We start from the raw sequence: 19,318 nt of genomic DNA, 5'->3' as shown, positions 1-19,318 counted from the left end.
TGGATCAACTCTATCAATAGTACCAACTCGGCCACCACTCCCAACAAATTAATCGGTGACAATTGTGCTATCTGCTAGGCTGCTGCTCCTATAACCTGTGACCTATTAGCAGAAAATTATAATTTGTATTAAACCTGCTGCTTTAGATTTCCTGTCTCCTTAACTACAATATGCTGGTGGTGCTTTATTCAGTTAAGGATTTTTCATCGTTTACTGTTAATTCACTGTGAAATAGGATATATTGAGAGTCTTTTATTGTCTTCATGCTGTTTTGAGAGCTTCTCGGTCTCAGTTCCTCCAGTTCTCTTTGTTTTCTTCCTGCTTCTTTGATTTTGTTTTCTTCCCGCCCCTTTGATTCTATTTTTCATTTTCCTGTAATTTTATTTTGCTCTTTTCAGCTGTTATGCATTTATTTTTCTCTCCCATTTCTGTCCCATTCATCATGTAATTAAACCAAGTCTTCAGCAATTATAATCCAATTTACTGAAAAGATTAAATTATGTTATAGTGCAGTGAGCTGTAGAACCTCTGGTATGATCAGCACATATATGATTAGCAGGGCAAATGATTTGCTTTTGCTGAGATCTGCTCAGAAAACAGCATTTCCATGTTTTTTTTGGAATCTGCAGAAAATATTGGTACTTGAGCAGCAAAACATGCTACACACACAGTGTAGAAATTCACAGGATGTTATTTTGTGACAAATCACTTGCCCTATTTATCGATAAGCCTCCAACCAATTTCCTGCGGTATCTGAACCAGCAAGAATGATGAAGGCTTCAAAGGAACATTTACTGACAGTTTTAGATAGGTTAGGTGGCGTCTGAGATCATAGTGCAACAGAGACCTTGTACACAACATGGGTTACATTTTTTAAATGCAGGAAGCAAACTAAAAGTCTAAATTCTGACTAGATGGCAAGATTCTTAACACCCTATTTTGCATAAGAAAGCATCATCTACAATGCATTATAATTTCTGCAAACTCTACGCTTATTAGCATCAGTGCTTTAATGCTTTTATTTTAATTTTAATTTTCAATGGGGAGAGAAGAGATAAAGAAGAGGTATATGGGCCTCACGCAAGTATAATATTGTCAACTTTTTGAAAATGTATTTTTGTCTGTTAGCCATATCATAAGGTGCATTTTTTGCACTGGATTTTAACACAAGATTTCAGAATCTATGCTTCTGGACTTTACTGCTGAAACCCCAGGAATGAATGTGGTGGCTACAACTTCTACATCTGTATAATACATACACTTGTTTTTTCTGTCTCCCATCCAATTCATTCTCCCAGCATGGCCCCCATTTTCACTCGCCCAAACCACAATGGTGCAGAGTTGAGCCTGTCTGGTGCACAACTAGCCATCCATCATCAGATCTTACTGGATCACATCAAACTCCACCAAACCTCAGTCTTTTCTGACAAAATTATAATCTGCTCTAGGCTCATCCTGGAAAGTAAAGACAAGCCCTGTCTTTGTTTATGAATTGCAACTGTCTCTGTTAGATCCCTCACTGCCGAGTCCACTCTCATTGAAAGCGTAAGGAGTTGCTGAAGGCAAAACACTGCGACTGTTGGAGATCTGAAATAAAAACAGAAAGTGCTGGGAAAACTCTGCAGGTCTCACAGCATCTGTGGAGAGAGAAACAAGAGTTAACGTTTCGAGTCCAATATGACTATTTTTCTGCCTCAGTCCTTCTGCCACTAAACCCTTCATCCACTTATTTACCATTTCCAGATTTTGCTATTGCAGTGTTGGCCTGGCTTACTTTCAATTCTCATACATTAAGTTCAAAATTTCATCTTTGTGTTTAAAACTCTTCTTGTCTTCACTCCTCTGTATTCCCATTCCATCTTTAAATCTCTCCCATCCTCTCACTCTGGCCTCTTGCCACATATCTCCCTAATTCTCCATAACAGTGGCAGTCATTCCATCTGCCATCCATCCCCGCACTCTGGAAACCATCCCTGCCCCCCAAAGCCACTGAGTATTGTGGGAGCTGCAGTCATCCAGGCAAGTGGAGAGTATTCCATCACACTGCTGACTTGTGCCTTGTAGATGGTGGACAGGCTTTGGGGAGTCAGGAGGTGAGTTATTTGTTGCACAATTTCCAGCCTCTGACCTGCTCTTGTAGTCACAGTTTTGTATGGCTGGTCCAGTTCAGTTTCTGGTCAACGGTAAACCCCCAGAATGTTGGTGGTGGATTCAATAATGACAATGTATTTGACTGTCAAGGGCAGATGGTTATATTCTCTTTCGTTGGAGATGGGCACTGCCTGGCACTTGTGTGACACAAATGTTACATATACTCTGGAGTTTGGTCTTCCTGTCTTTCAGTGCCCTCCAGGAGGGCCTGGAGATTTGAATGAGCACAGTTGAAGGTGGTTCTTCTCTGTTACGGTGTTATGCCAGATATCTTTAAGGGCAGGATTTTATGCTCCCCTACCATCAGGTTTGCTGGCAGGAAGCTCAAAAATCCAGCAGGTGGTTTCCAACCATCTGTTTATTTACTCCTGTATGAAATTTTACAGGGGAGGTGGAGGTGTCAGTGCGCCTGCCAACCGTAGGGCCTGTTGAAGTCCTGTGGCCAATTAATTGCCACTTAATGGTCTAATTATGCCCCTGCTACTATTTTACTCACAGCAGGGGGAGGTCCATACCATGTGGGAAACTCAGCAGCTTAAGCTGTGTGGGCTGTTGTCGAGCAAGTGGGTGGGTCTTGGCCTCTAATACCCGACCCCTCATACCCACCTCTTGGGGCCTCCGAGCCTGACTCTGGTGAAATCTGCACCCCCCCTCCCCCCACATACATACACACACACAAAGCATGCAGACTGACCCCTCTTTTGGAACGGTGTACACATGTTTCTAGGCAGTTCAGCTGCTCATACCCACTTTAAACAGGTTTAACACCAATGCCTGCACCAATGGAAATTCAAGTGAGTGGAACCAGGTGATCTTTGTGTCGCTCCTTTACAGGCTAGTAGGTGCAGATGTTCTTTTCAAAGGACCAACAGTGATATGATTTTTCACTGGGAAAACTCTACGCCAAGGTGAATGCTAATTAATTGGAATGGTAAAGCAAATATGTATCTGGCTACCCAGAGAAACAAAATGCTCTCTGCCTCATACTCATGCAGTTTTGTTCATAAATAACAGATGTAACGAGATACGTCTTTTGTGAATGTACAATCAATTTTACATTAAATATACATTCATGCTCTGCCTCTGTGAGCAGAGTTGCTACAAGGCTAGTTTTTAATTTTGGAAAGACTAAACTTCGTGGCAGGGAATTGGAGAAAGAGAAGATGATATAGTACTGCTTAATTGTTATAGTGGCTGCGGTTATTGAATTTTTGGTGACTTGGGGATTTGGAGGGCTGCATGTGTTTATTTCCTTGGGTTTTTGTGCTTAAATGTATCCCTTTGGCTCTGGTGGATAAACATAGAAAGATTTGTGACACAGAAGGAGGCCATTTGGCCTATCATGTTCATGCCAACTGAAAAAGAGCAACCTGGTCTATTCCCGCTTTGGGAATCTAGAAATGGGGGCATAGTTTCAAAAAGGGGTCAATGAAGAGTGCAGGAGAGCATGTCAGGAACAGCACCAGATATACCTAAAAATGAAGTGTCAACCTGGTGAAGCTACAACACTTGTGTGCCGAACAGCATAAGCAGTAAGTGATAGACAGAGCTAAGCGATTCCACAGCCAACGAATTAGATCTAAGCTCTGCCATCCTGCCACATCCAGTCGTGAATGGTGATGGACAATTAAACAACTCACTGGAGGAGGAGGTTCAATAAATATCCCGATCCTCAATGATTGGGGAGCCCAGCACAGCAGTGCAAAAAATAAGGCTGAAGCATTTGCAACAATCTTCAGCCAGAAGTGCCAAGTGAATGATCCATCTCAGCCTCCTCCAGAAATCCCCAGCAACACAGATGCTAGTCTTCAGCCAATTCGATTCATTCCACGTGATATCATGAAACAACTGAAGGCACCGGCTACTGCAAAGGCTATGGGCCCTGACAATATTCCGGCAATAGTACTGACAACTTGTACTTCAGAACTTGCCACGCCCCTAGCCAAGCTATCTCAGTACAGCTACAACACTGGCATCTACCCGGCTATGTGGAAAATTGCCCAGGTATATCCTGTGCACAAAAATGCAGGACAAACCCAACCCAGCCAATTACCGTCCTATTAGCCTATTCTCCATTATCGGTAAGGTGATGGAAGAGGTCATCGAAGCGCAATCAAGCGAAACTTGCTTAGCAATAACCTACTCACTGCTAAGTTTGGGTTCTGCCAGGGTCACTCAGCTCCTGACCTCATTACAGCCTTAGTTCAAACATGGATGAACTCCAGAGGTGAAGTGAAAGTGACTACCCTTGACATCAAGGCAGCCTATGACCGAGTGTGGCATTAAAGAGCCCTAGCAAAGCCGCAGTCAGTGGGAATCGTGGAAAACTCTCCACTGGTTGAAGTCTTACCTAGCACAAGGAAAGGTGGTTGTGGTTGTTGGAGGTCATTCATCTCAGTTCCAGATCAATGAAGGAGATACTCACAGTAGTGTCCTAGGCCCAACCATCTTCAGCTGCTTCATCAATGATCTTCCTTCCATCATAAGGTCAGAAGTAGGGATGGTCACTGAAGATTACACAACGTTCAGCACCCTTCACGACTTCTCAGATACTGAAGCAGTCCAGATGAAGCAAGACCAGGCTTGGGCTGACAAATGGCAAGTAACATTTACACCACACAAGTGCAAGGCAATGGCATTCTCCAACAAGTGAGAATCTAACCACCACTCCTTGACATTTGATGGCATCACTATTGCTAAATCCCGCAATATCAATATCCTGGGGTTACCATTGACCAGAAACTGAACCGGAATAGGCATATAAGTACTGTGGCTACAAGAGCAGGTCAGAGGCTAAGAATCCTGCTGCGAGAAATTCACCTCCCAATTCCTCAAAGTCTGTATACCATCTACAAGGCACAAGTCAGGAATGTGATGGAATACTCCCCACTTGCATGGATGAGTGCAACTCCAACAACACTCTAGAAGCTTGACACCATCCAGGATAAAGCAGCCCACTTGGTTGGCATTCACTTCAGTGTGTACCATCTACAAGATTCACTGCAGAATCTCACCAAGGCTCCTTAGACAGCACCTTCCAAATCCACGACTGCTAATATCTAGAAGGACAAGGGCAGCAGACACATTGGATCACTCCCAGCTCCCCCTCCAAACCACTCAGCATCGTGATTTGGAAATATATCGCCACTCCTTCACTGTTACTGGGTCAAAACCTTGTAATTCCCTCCCTAATATCACCGTGGGTGTACCTACACCACGGGGTCTGCAGCTCACCACCACTTTCTCAAGGGCAGTTAGGGATGGAAAATAAATTCTGGCCTAGCCAGTGACGGCCACATCCCATAAAAGAATTTTAAAAATGATTCCTCCCTTTTGAGGTCCTACTTTTTAGATACTTTCCTAGCTCTCTGAAATCTATCTGCAGGGCTTCATCCTTTTCTCTACCTATGTCTTTGGTACCAAATTGGACCATGATCTCTGGCTGTTCACCCTCACCACCACCACCCCGCCCCTTCTGCATCAGAATGTTCTGTAGCCGCTCAGTGACGACCTTGACCCAAGCAAAAGGTAAAGCAACAAACCAACCTTCAGTCACGTTTGGGGCTGCAGAAATGCCCCTCTATTCCCCTAACCCTTGAACCCCCTATGACTTTGCAACTGGTACACTGTAATGAGCTTTACGCACTAAAGTATTTGATTTTCCAATTATCTTTAAATACTTAATTAATATATTACCAGTTCTAATATTAACAAATTAACTAAGTGAAACTTTTTTTTCCTTTAATCGTTTTCTTTTGAAGAAGGTACTTTAATAAAATGCATGCAAAATAAAATGAGATCTTCCTTCTTGAAGGTCTGTCTTTTTAGACATCTACTGCTTTGGCACCAACAGCTGTCTGTACCGTCTGCAGACTAACTTCTCTTGTCACATTTCCTGCTGTGGTACAAGGACAGATGTGACAGACTCTCTGTATGATGAATTGGAAAATAACCTAGAAAATACGCAATCATAAATATATTTTTCTTATTCATTCACGGTATGTGGGCTTCACTGGCTGGGCCAGCATTTATTGCCCATCCCTAGTTGCCCTTGAGAAGTTCGTGGTGAGCTGCCTTCTTAAACCGCTGCAGTTCATGTGGTGTAGGTACACCCACAGTGCTGTTAGGAAGTGAGTTCCAGGATTTTGACCCAGTGACAATGAAGGAACAGCGATATATTTTCAAGTCAGGATGGCGAGTGACTTGGAGGCGAACTTCTAGGTGGTGGTTTTCCCATGTGTCTGCTGCCCTTGTGCTTCTAGACGGTAGTGGTCATGGGTTTGGAAGGGGCTGTCTAAGGAGCCTTGGTGAATTCTTGCAGTGAAACTTGTAGATGGTACACACTGCTGCTACTGTGCATCGGTGGTGGAGGGAGTGAATGTTTGTGGATGTGGTGCCAATCAAGCAGGCTGCTTTGTCCTGGACAGTGTCAAGTTTCTTGAGCATTGTTGGAGCTGTACTCATCCAGGCAAATGGGGAGTATTCCATCACACTCCTGACTTGTGCCTTGTAGATGGTGGACAGGCTTTGGGGAGTCAGGAGGTGAGTTCCTTGTCGCAGGATTCCTAGCCTCTGACCTGCTCTTATGGCCACGGCATTTATATAACTGGTCCAGTTCAGTTTCTGGTCAATGGTAACCCCCAGGATGTTGATAGTGGGGAATTCAATGATGGTGATGTCATTGAACGTCAAGGGGCAATGGTTGGATTCTCTCTTGTTGGAGATGGTCATTGCCTGGCACATGCCTGGCATAAATGTTACTTGCTGTTTGTCAGCCCAAGCTTGGTTATTGTCCAGCTCTTGCTGCATTTAGACATTAAAAAATTTTCATATGGCAGATTTGCAGGAAGGGGCCGGGGAGGGTGCTCAGCATTTTGGGACCTTCTCAATATGTAAGCATTTGCAGACAAAGCAGAACAACCCTCGCCCAGTCTCACTCCTACCTGAGGCTGATTGCTATTAACTGCTATATCTGGTCCCTTGCTCCTCTAAGCACTGTTCCAACAAGAGGGGTTGCATACTCTGTACACTGCAGTTCTTTCCAAAACAATACTTCTTACATGTTGTCTGCAGAAGTCATAATCCTTGTTATTACCACTAGGAGCTTCACGTGAAGGATAAGGGAACCCCTTCAATTTATTTGCAGTCTGGCTTGGATCTGAACAGGGAAAAGAGGGTGCTAAATGTTGGCAATGTAATGGGGCAAATAGAAGTCAATAATGGTAAAATTGGTGGTAATGAGATGAAGTAATTACATGGCAATTAAGGTGCGATTGAGTGACAGTGAAAGGTAAAAATGAAGGGTTAATTTGGAAGAGAAGCATGTGTTTCTGCAAGAGTAAGGAATTGAATGGGATACAGTGAGTACTTCTGTGACCGAATCCTGGGGGACAGTGACTTTGTGAAGTGCTGCAGTGGGATGAGGGAGACTGACTCTGAGCTAACTTTGGAGCAATTGATGACATATCTGTTTGAAATCCAAATAACACTTTTAATTTTCTTTTTTAGGTATTGAAATGCTCCTTTTGAGGTAATTTCTTCTGCTCTCTCCAGCAACGATTCATGTGGCTCTTTTAAGTAACAGCTATAGCTTTGCACCATTTTCCATGCTTCCCACCACCCACACACCCAAAGGCAGATTCAGTCAGGCACAGGACTTTGCTCTGTGCAGATAATTAGTCTGACCTTGGAAATCCTGTGGAATTGCAGTGTATTTAAAGTTTGCCACTCTGTTACAGTGTGCTTTTATTGCCCAAAGCAAATAATTTGCCCAAATCTTCCAAATCTAACCTACTGTGGCAGCTAATCCTTTAGGCTGAATATATACTTTGTACCAAGTTTTTAGAAAAAATACAATGCCCTGTATATCAAGGGCTGCAATAGGTTAATTCAATCATTGCATTTAGCTGTTTAAATATTATAAGTGCTCAGTTGATGTCAATAGTGACAAGATACTTTTGTTATAATTACTATTTTCCTTTATTGCCTCATAAGTAAAAACACTCTTTTCAATGAATTGGGCCCAAAATTGTTTTTTTTAAATAGCATATTATACTCCTCCTTAACAGCAAACCGAAAAGTATAGATTGGATGTAGACAACTTAGGCTTGAGGAAAGTGTTTTCCTGAGACCTAGAATGAGAGAACTCCAAGTAATTGTGATGTAAATATGTGCTACTTAAAAATAAGACACACCATTTTATAAATAACTATGTTGATATGGAGTTACTGACCAGAAGTCAACAGCTGGCAGGTTGTTCTGTCAAGTGAATTTCTTTTCCTGGATCTTTTGTTCACTATTTGATGATTAAAAAAAATATTATTAATCATTACAGCAAACGTGCAAATAAGATCAACTTAACTAATGTGCTGAAACAGCTGTTGCTGCACACAGTTTTTTAATTGAATTTGGCAGAAGGGGTTTTGCGCTGACCTCAAATTGGCATCATGATGAACAATAAGGGCATGGGAAATCTGTTGACAGATGTGTAGAATATATTAGTATCTGATCACAATTAAATGGCAATTACTCATATTTGTGGCATTGTGACTTTTGCAATATGCTGGTTACCCACTGTCAAATCTGCTGATTGACAGATAACTACTGATGTACTCATTCCGAGTATGTCCAATGTCTCCCTTCACAGAGTAATGAAACCCCAGATTATTGTGTGCAAGCTGGGGGCATTTTTAGATTGAGTGATTCTGCTGAGAGGAAAAAAGATTGAAATCTGGATGAAATTTGACATTTGCTGTGTATACTTAGGTGTGTCAATTGATCGATGTGGAGAGCTACAATACAAGATGGATTTAGTTGCTGAAAATGAAAGTTTGCTTTGATGACATAATCGTATTGCAGAGAACGAACTCCACACATGGAGTTTTTTGTTAGCCTTTTGAAATCTTTCACTGCAATTTGATGTTGGACTGGAATTCCATTTAATTACAGTAGTTATTTTTACTGATTGTATTTGATCTTAGTAGTTTTTAAATGCCTCAGAACAATGTATTCTCCACTAGTAAAATTGTTCACGAAAACTCAGATGATTCTTATGACACTCTTGAAGTGGAACTTTTTTTCTCTCCCATTTCCATCATGTACTCGCTGAGTTCTTTTAGCCTGTAAGACTTGCTCCTGCTTCCTTGACCCCATCCTCATTAAATTGCTGACTACACAACTTCCTTTTCTGCCTCCATGCTAGCCAACGCTCTAGTTCTTTTGTCTCAGATACTGTTCCCATCTCTTTCAAGCCTAACCTCTTTCCTCAACAAACAACTTGGATCCTATTGCCCATTTCCACCCTCTCCATCTTCTCAAGGCCTTGAATGCATTTTTATGCTTCCCACCTATGGCGATCATTCCTGCAACTCACTGCTTGAATCCTCTAGTCAGACTTGTGCACTTGCCACAACACCAAAATGGTCCTAACCAAAATACACAAATGTCATTATCTGTGATTATGATGCATGCTCCGACCTTATTCACCATGAGTTACCTGGAACCTTTGATGTTGTCACCATATCATCTGCAACAAGACTTTCTTGAGTTCCAGCCCTTACTTAATTCCACTCTTACTTATCTTAGTGTAGCTAGCCCATCTCCACTGAAACATTGGAAAGATTAAAGTCATCACCCACTGCCCTTACTGCCAACTCTGTACTCTCACCATTGATTCCATCCTCTCCTCCACTTTGTTTCAAGCTGAACTATACTTTTGCAATCTCAACATCGAATTCAAACTGAGCAGAACTTCTGACTCCATTGCCTCTATCACAAAGACTACTGGTTTTCACCTCTAAAACTGATTGCTTTTCCCCTACTTCAGCTTATCTGCCTCTGACACCTTCATCTATGCTCTTGACATCTCATGGCTCACTATCCCAATGATCTCCTGGCTAGCCTTCCATACTCCATCCCCTGTAAATGACAGTTTATCCAGAACTCTGTTGTTCATATCTTATTCCACACCAAATTTCTGCTCACCCATCATCCCTGTTCTCACTGACCTACATTGGTTTCAATGCCTCAAATTTAAATACATGCATCCTTAGATAGAATTTTCCCCTCGTTGGGCAGGTGTGGCAGACGGGCCTGGGAGTAGTTGCAAAGCCGACTGCTGCCTGTGATCGGGCCCCGACTGTGATTTCACACTGGCTGGCCAATTAACAGCCAGCCAGCGTGAAACGCAAACTGCTGTGCTCAGCGCGGTCGGAGTGGGAAGAGAGCAAGCGCTGAAACTCGTACATGTGTGTGGGTGCGCACAGTAAAAGCTCCCTGAGGTGCAGGGAGCTGAAGATTTTTAACCATAAAAATAAAGATATTTAAAATCATGAAAACATGTTCCCTCATGTGACTCTGTCACACGAGCAGGAACATGTTAAAATCACTGGTCGAAACCGCATCCCGCCCGTGGATGAGGTTTCGCCAAAAATGCAAAAGCCGCTTGGCATTTTCGCCCGTCTACCAATCAAATAATTAGACAGGCAGTGAAAAATTCTACTCAATTAATTGATTAAGGGCCTTAATAGGGCGTTTAATTGTCAGCAGGCACACTGCCATCTCCCACACGCACCCACTGACGAAAATATCGCGTGAGTGTGTGATGGTGTCGGAACACTCGCCTGACATCATTGCACGTCACTTTATGCTCATTCAGATTGGCATGCGCCCACACGCTGAGAGAAAAATTCTGCTCCTTGTGTTTAAATTCATCCATGCTCTCACTAATGTTTTAGTCCCACAAATACGCCTGAAACAACTTCTGTTCCACTGCCTCCAGCAATGTCTCTTCTCTATACTCTACAACTGGCTCTTAGATCCTGTGTTGTGGGATTCACTGCCTAAACTCCAACCTATCTCTACCTATCTTTCTCTTCCTGTAAAACCCTGCTTAAAACTAACCTCCATCCCTCTCAATCTCTGCTTATTTGTTTGTGTTCATTTATTTCTGACAACTCTGAAGGAATCTTTCTGTGTTAAAGCCACATAAATACAAGTAGTTATTGTTTTTCTAGTATGTTCTTTTTCTTCTTCATCTTGATCTTCATTGTTGTAGATGTTTTTGACAGCTTCCCTAATGTTTCAGTAACTAAATCCGGAGAGGACCTAAGCCATACAGTTCAGGAGGGGAACAGGCTCCCAGGGCTGCATTAAATTGGTGATCTGATTACAAGTGGTAAGCGAGCACAATAATTGGTTGCAGCACCTTTGGATTAAAGAAGAGAATATTGCCCATGATTTTCACTGCTGATTGCTGCTCAGTTACTCCAGTTGCAATGGCATGTTTACTGATGCCAAGTGGGGACTAAGGATTCATCATTTAGAAAGGAGCTGATTAATTAAGGGCAGTCAGCATGGATTTGCTAATGGCTGATTGTGTGTGACTAACATGATTGTTGCCTCCTCAAATTTAGGGAGAATGGATGAAGTTAGCACTCAGCCTCCCTGTAATGATGCATGGGTAGATGTTGTCAGTGCTCAGCCACTTCTCTCAGGAATATGTGGCGGGGACTTCGCTCTGGCTGAAGCTGCTGGATGCATATCTACTGTACATGGCGCTGAGTAGAGTAGCTCAGTTTCTTTAGGGCATGCTGGTCGGTACTTTCCCCTTCAAGTCCTTCCTGTCCGGATTCCTCACCTGTGTGGGGGGCCTTCATGCTGGCAGTTTGCTCGCAGATACAGATCAACCCTCAGAACAAAGGAGATTTCATTGGCATCTGAGCGAGCATTTGCAGACTTCCTCTTTGCCAGCACCATTCTTCATCTAGTGGTGATCAGCTTCACAGGTTGATTGTCATGCAGCAGAAGTAATGAGAGGGACTGGAATTCGTATTGCCGCTGCAAGGGATCTGTTTGAAATTTGTTGACACATTTTGTTATGTTCCGTATATACACATATAAAAACCTTTTGAAGACGTCTACGTGTATTTTAGCAAGGTTTATGACAAGGTCCAGCATGGAAGTAGGGTCATAAAAGTAAAAGCTCATGGCATTCAAGGAAAAGTGACAAATTGGATCCAAAATATGCTCAGTGGCAGGAAGCAAAGGGTTATGATCAATGTGTGTTTTTATGACTGGAAGCTTGTTTCAAATGGGGTTCTGCAGGGCTCTGTACTGGGTCCCTTGCTTTTTTTGGTATATATCAATGAATTAGACTTAAATGTTGGGGGCATGATTAAGAGGTTTGCAGATAATACAACAATTGGCTCCTTGTTGTTTAATGAGGAAGAAAGCTGTCAACTGCAGGAAAGTATCAATGGATTGATCAAGTGAGTAGAAAAGTGACAAATGGAGTTCAATCTAAGGAAGTGTGAGGTAATGCATTTCAAGAGGACAAGCATGATTGGGATTACAATAGATTGCAGGCTTGGCCTAAATAGCAAAGTGGTTCTGGTACTGGGTTTGTAATCCCAAGATCAAGAGTTCAAATCTCACAATGGCAAACTATGAAACAATGTAACTTCATATGAAACAGATGGAAACAGGTTTACTCAAAAGAGTATCAAGAGTTCAAATCTCACAATGGCAAAACAATGTACCTTCATCTGAAACAGATGGAGATGGGTTTGTACTCGAAAGAGTTACACCAACACCCACACTGATTTGGGCATCGGGGTGGTCCTTTTGGCTTACGCCGATGACGTGCTCCTTATGTTTATGACCCGGCTGACCTGCGGAGGATGCGCGAGTGCCAGGAGGTCTACTCTGCCGCTTCTTCTGCCAGGATCAACTGGGGTAAATGTTCTGGACTCCTGGTCGGTCAGTGGCAGATGGATCCCCTACCCGAGGAGCTCAGGCCTTTCACCTGGAGCAGGACCAGTCTCCTCTACCTGGGGGTCCATCTCTGCCCCGCTGAGGAATCCTGGCCGGCAAACTGGCAGGAACTGGAGACGAAAGTCACCGCTCGCCTGCGGCGCTGGACAGGACTGCTCCGAGTGCTATCTTACCGAGGTCGAATTCTGGTCATAAACCAGCTGATCGCCGCCATGTTATGGTATCGGCTGGTCACTTTGACCCCTCCCCCGGACTTTGTCACAAGAATCCAGAGATTGTTAGTCGACTTCTTCTGGGACAAAAGATTGCACTGGGTCGCTGCCGAGGTTCTGAGTCTCCCGCTTAGGGAGGGTGGTCAGGCGCTAGTGTGCCTACGCACACAGGTGGCGACTTTCCGCCTTCAGACCCTGCAGCGATACCTCTACGTCGAGCCTCCTCCTAGATGGTGTGCCCTGACGACGTATTTCTTCCGTCAGGTGCACGGCCTGAATTATGACGTGCAGCTCCTGTTTATAGAACAGCTGGGCCTCGGTGGCTCCTTGCAGGCGTTGCCCGTCTTTTACCAGGACCTGATCAAAGTCTGGAAAGTGGTCGCCTCGCGACGCAGCTCTCCCCCCGTCAGGAGTAGCGGCTATCGCCAGAGAGCCGCTGCTCAGGAATCCGCCCCTCCGTCCTCTTCAGTGGTTGGCGGAGAGAAGGGCTGTGGCCGCAGGGTTGACCAGGATCGGGAACGTGCTGGGTGGCGGAGGACTGGGCTGGATGCTCCCGCAGGAGTTGACGCGACGCGCGTCTGTGAGTGTCCAGGTCGCAGCCGATGCCATCCAAGACCTGAGAACGGTTGTGCTCGGACCCGACGTTATTTTGGGTCTTGAGGCCCAGGTGCGCGGTGGTCTTCCGTCTGAACGTTCCCCTGTTCGGACAGAATTCCACATTGGCCCCAAGCCCCGAACCCTCCCTCGGGTGCTGGTGCCCCGCAATATGAGCCGCCTCGGGGACATGCCCTCTGTGCCTTTTGGCACGGCAAAGAGGGGATTTTTGTACGGACTGCTGCTGCACACCTTCCATTTTCTCGCCCTTGTCCGTCGACCGGACACGCCCTGGCATGCCTTGTTGCCGTCCGGCGGCGGAGGCCCCCGATGGGAGGCCCTCTACGGAGGTGTCCTCCCCCTTTCTATCGGGGACCTGGGTTGGAGGGTGTTGCATGCAGCAGTCCCCTATAATAAGAGGATGCATAGGTTCACGGACTCTCAGGACACGTGCCCTTTTTGCGGTCTTGTGGAGTCCGTGGACCATGTATACATAGAGTGTTGTAGGCTGCACTCCCTTTTTAGTTATTTGAAAAACCTTTTATTGATGTTTTGTTTGCACTTCAACCCCACGCTCCTGATCTACGGGCACCCGGTGCGGAAGGGGGTCGGGAAGGAGGAGGACCTCCTTGTGAACCTGCTCCTGGGCCTGGCCAAGTTGGCCATTAACAGGTCCAGGCAGCGGGCGATTGACGGGGGAGTCCCGCCCGATTGTTTGTCCCTCTTCCGCGGGTACGTTCGCTGCCGGATGTCCCTGGAAAGGGAGCACGCGGTGTCTGCTGGCACTCTCGAGGCCTTCCGTGCTCGGTGGGCACCGCGGGGACTGGGGTGTTTTGTTGACCCCTTTAATCACATTTTGATTTAAAGTTTGTAAGGTTCCTTTAAACTTTGTTCTTGGTTTTACAGCTGACCTGAATTAGGGGCTGTGCCTGATTTATCCCAAATTTGTTGATTTGGTTTTCATTTAAAAGATTATCAAGAGTTCATCTTCTTAACGATCTCGTGGAGGCAATTGTGGATTCAGTTTGTTTCCTGATACTGAGGAGAGAAGGTGTGTGGTGTTGCTGCTCCTCAGTGTTTCAACTGTTTCTGCTGCTGCCTTTGGGGTTGCTTTTGCTGTGTGCTGCTGCTGCTCCTGCACTCGAGGGTGTTTGCTGCTGCTGCTCCTGCACTTGAGGGTGTTTGCTGCTGCTGCTGCCCCTGCACTTGAGGGTGTTTGCTGCTGCTGCTCCTGCACTCGAGGGTGTTTGCTGCTGCTGCTCCTGCACTCGAGGGTGTTTGCTGCTGCTGCTCCTGCACTCGAGGGTGTTTGCTGCTGCTGCTCCTGCACTCGAGGGTGTTTGCTGCTGCTGCTGCTCCTACACTCGAGGGTGTTTGCTGCTGCTGCTCCTGCACTCGAGGGTGTTTGCTGCTGCTGCTCCTGCACTCGAGGGTGTTTGCTGCTGCTGCTCCTGCACTCGAGGGTGTTTGCTGCTGCTGCTCCTGCACTCGAGGGTGTTTGCTGCTGCTGCTCCTGCACTCGAGGGTGTTTGCTGCTGCTGCTCCTGCACTCGAGGGTGTTTGCTGCTGCTGCTCCTGCACTCGAGGGTGTTTGCTGCTGCTGCTCCTGCACTCGAGGGTGTTTGCTGCTGCTGCTCCTGCACTCGAGGGTGTTTGCTGCTGCTGCTCCTGCACTCGAGGGTGTTTGCTGCTGCTGCTCCTGCACTCGAGGGTGTTTGCTGCTGCTGCTCCTGCACTCGAGGGTGTTTGCTGCTGCTGCTCCTGCACTCGAGGGTGTTTGCTGCTGCTGCTCCTGCACTCGAGGGTGTTTGCTGCTGCTGCTCCTGCACTCGAGGGTGTTTGCTGCTGCTGCTCCTGCACTCGAGGGTGTTTGCTGCTGCTGCTCCTGCACTCGAGGGTGTTTGCTGCTGCTGGACCTGCACTCGAGGGTGTTTACTGCTGCCGCTGCTGGACCTGCACTCGAAGGTGTTTGCTGCTGCTGCTGGACTTGCACTTGAGGGTGTTTACTGCTGCTGCTGCTGGACCTGCACTCGAGGGTGTTTGCTGCTGCTGCTGCTGGACCTGCCCGTGTGGAGCAAAAGGAGAGAGAGGGAGAGAAGAAGAACAGCTTCTGTTGCTACAGGACAGGAAGGCCAGGAGGCCAGGACTGTGTCTAAAAGCAACATCCTAGGTGGGTGTCCAACATTATTGTTTGTGTAATGTGGGGGCAATAAAGGACTGTGTTTTGTAGGGGGAGGAAAGAAGACTGCAGGAAGGTTTGGGGAAGGAAGAGAGGGGGGTGTGTGGTTAAACTCACCCTTCTGCTACCCCCCCGCCCCACCCAGCCCTTTCCCAGTAAGGCCAGCGGTGGCTGGTGAAGACATCGCCTCCCCCTGCAAGAAGATCATCAGGCCCCCACCCAACGTCCACCTTTCACTGGAGACACCCACCTGGACTCTTCCCTTTTCCCTCCTGTGCCTCCTTGTCCTTCACTCCTCTCCCTCCTCTCCTCTCCTGTACAAAAGGGGAGGTTATTACTACCTCTCTTCCTAGGGAGGAACATTGTATATTTAAAAAAATATATATATATAAAAAAAATATATAATTTAAAAAAAAAAATGGCCAATCCTTCACAGGGTGGGTGTGGCTCTGGCCCTAAGGCCAGTTCAACATCTCCTGTGGCCGGGCCCTCGAGGGCTAATGTGGAGGCGGCTTTGTCACCGGTGGCAGGGCCTACAAAAAAGACCTATGCGGGGGTGGTTGCTTTTGCAGCTCCTGCTGCTCCCGCTGCCCTGTCGCCATTCCGTCTCCTCACCAGGGCCCTTGGGGTAAAATGCTACGCTCACCCTGAGATGACTATTGAGGCCTGCGTTAAGGCTATGGCTGGGGTTGTCGGCCCCTCAGCCATTGTCGCGGCCTCAAAGATGTATGGGAGGGCCATCTTTTTCTTGAGGTCCGAGCGGGCGGTGCAACTCGCCCTGCAGAAGGTGCTCACTGTGGGCGGGACTTTTCTGGCGGTGGATCCCCTTGAGGCCACCGCCCAGAAGATTGTTATTTCAAATGTCCTGCCCTTTATACCATGTGGGCTCCTCCTCCCCCACCTTAAGAGGCTGGGGGAGGTCAGGTCAAGGGTTGCGCCAGTCCCGCTCGGCCTCAAAGACTCGGCCCTCAGCCACGTGTAATCCTTCCGGCGCCAAGTTTTCGTCCGCTTGGCCTGGGAGGAGTCCCTGGAGGGGGCCTTCTCGGTTAATTTTGAGGGGACCGCCTATCGGGTCTTCTGGACCGCGGAGGGCGTGCGGTGCCATGCCTGTAAGGAGGTGGGGCACGTAAGAAAGAACTGCCCCGCCTCCAAGGCCACGAGCCCCACCCAAGCGGCCGCGGCTAGCACCGCCCCTCCTCCCCCGCCACCACTCCATCTCCCTCCCCGCAAGGGGAAGCGACCCCGGCAGCAGCTGCCATCTCGGCTGCCGGTGAGGCGGGGGGAGAGCCCCCGCGCCGTAAGAAGGCGCGGAGGAAGACCCGAAATTTGGAGGCGGCCCGTGAAACGCCCCAAACCCCCCAAACACATGGGAAAACCGGCTCGGAGGAAAAAACATCATCCGGCCCCGGCGTCGTGTCCGCGTGTGCTCCCGGGTCCGTGGGCGCTAAGGCGCCAAGTGCTGGGCCCGGCGTCATCCCTGCGCGTGCTCCCGGGGCTGGCAGGGAAAAGACGCGGGACCCCGAGCCGGGGAAACAAACATCAAAAACCCAGAGGGTGGAGTGTCCGGGAGGGCTGGGCAAGGAGGAGGGGGCCTCGGAAATGGAGGTCTCCCTAGCCCCCAGCCTGACCCGGAAGAGACGTCACGCTTCGGAGGAGGAAGTGGGCGACGCCCAAACTGAAGAAGTTGGGCGTGTCCCTTCCCCTGATGAAGAGGTGGTGGCGTCTCCACCCAGTAAAACCTCGCCCTGCCCTCTGGGGGAACCCGAAACCCCTACCCCTACCACTGTTCCCCCTACCAGTCTGCTGCAGTCCCCTGAACAGGGCCCCTCGGGGGTCACTGAGGGCACCTCCCTTGAGGTGGTGTCCGACTCCAGGGCACTTAATACCCCCGAGGTACCTTCTGGCTCGTTGGGGGACTGCAGATTTGAAATTTTTTAAAATGTTAATGGGTCATTGGGTGGCGGCGAAAAGGAGGGCCTTCCCGCTCCCTCCCAAACCTTGACACCGGGCGTCCTATGTTTAGGTCAGGAGCTTGGCCTGAGCTCCCCGGACGACCCGGTGCCGGGAGGAGAGCGGGCATCAGAACTGCCGCTGCCCTCTGGCCCAAAAAGTTTAGAGGAGACCAGAGAGGACTCCTCTGGCCTTGATCCTGGGGGTGGGATAGAGGCACAGATAGAGGCAGCTGGCAGCTCCGAATCAGCCCCCGTACTCAATGCGGGGGAGGGGTCGGAAGCTGGAGGCGACGACCCGGAGGAGGACGGGGTGTCGGTGGTAAGCGTTGGGGATTGCGCGGAGTCGCTCTCAAACGAGGCGGTGGATCCCCTGGTGCCCTCCACTGTCTCCCCCCTCATCCCCCCAAGGGAACTCCGGGACTTTTTGTCGGGGCACCGTGGTCGCTGAGACAGGGTTCAGTTGGCCTTGGGCCGGTGGCATTCGTTTCCGCTGGTGTTCTGGTCCACTCGCGAGGCTCTCAAGTCTCCCGAGTTGGATAGGAACGCGCGGCGGAGGGTCCAAACGTTTCTCGCTGGGCTCCTGAAGGAGAGGAAAGACTAAAAAGTCCTCTTCTTCTTTTTAATTACTTAAGGTGAAGGTTTGATGTACCTTTGACAATGAAGACGACTATAGCCAGCCTCAATATCCGCGGCAGCAGGGGAGCACAGCGCAGGTTCCAGAACCTCTCGGTCCTCAGGGACGGGAAGTATGCGTTGTACTTCTTGCAAGAAACCCATACCCTTCCGGGAGACGAAGCCACGTAGCTCCTGGAGTGGCGAGGGGGGGTCTACATGAGTCACCTAGCCTCCAATTCGGGCGGGGTGGCTATCTTGTTGGCCCCGCATTTTCAGCCAGAGATCTTGGGGGTCAAGGAGCCAGTGCCAGGCCGGTTGCTGCGCCTGACTGTGCGTCTGGGGGGGCAGTGCTTCACTTTGTGAATGTGTACGCTCCCCTGGGCACGCAGCAGCAAGCGAGCTTCTTTGAAGAAGTGTCCACTCATCTCGGCTCCATCGACGCTGGCGAGTGCATTGTTCTCGGGGGGGATTTCAATTGCACCCTCGGGGTCCGGGACCGTCACGGTATCCCGCACTGCACGCGAGGTGTGAGTAAGTTGCGGGACCTGGTCAGGTCCTTCGACTTAGTGGACGTCTGGCGAAATCTCCATCCTGACTCCAGCGTGTTCACCTTTGTGTCACCTGGAGTCGGAGCGTCCAGACTCGACCGCCTTTACGTTTCGAAGGCGTACGTGTCCTGCGTTCCGGCTGCTTCTATACAGCAGGTTCAGTGCACAGACCACTGTCTGGTGTGGGCGGAGCTCACTTCGTTCTGTGCTCGGACGGGGTCCGCATACTGGCATTTTAACAACCTGTTGTTGGAGGACCAGCGGTTCCTGGACTCGTTCCGTCGTTTCTGGGCT

General features: G+C 48.1%; 1 protein-coding gene and 1 pseudogene across 5 annotated transcripts in view; both read left to right on the top strand.

The window, feature by feature from the left end:
- Positions 1 to 19,318, top strand: part of LOC121290443 (inactive N-acetylated-alpha-linked acidic dipeptidase-like protein 2) — a 999,957-nt gene that overhangs the window by 332,720 nt on the left and 647,919 nt on the right. The window lies entirely within an intron of this gene.
- On the top strand, positions 11,604 to 11,941 carry LOC121290523 (annotated as a pseudogene).

Source organism: Carcharodon carcharias, chromosome 2, assembly GCF_017639515.1.
Source record: "Carcharodon carcharias isolate sCarCar2 chromosome 2, sCarCar2.pri, whole genome shotgun sequence".
NCBI lineage: Eukaryota > Metazoa > Chordata > Chondrichthyes > Lamniformes > Lamnidae > Carcharodon > Carcharodon carcharias.
The sequence above is the reverse complement of the archived record's forward strand: the minus strand, read 5'-3'. Positions and strand labels throughout refer to the sequence as shown.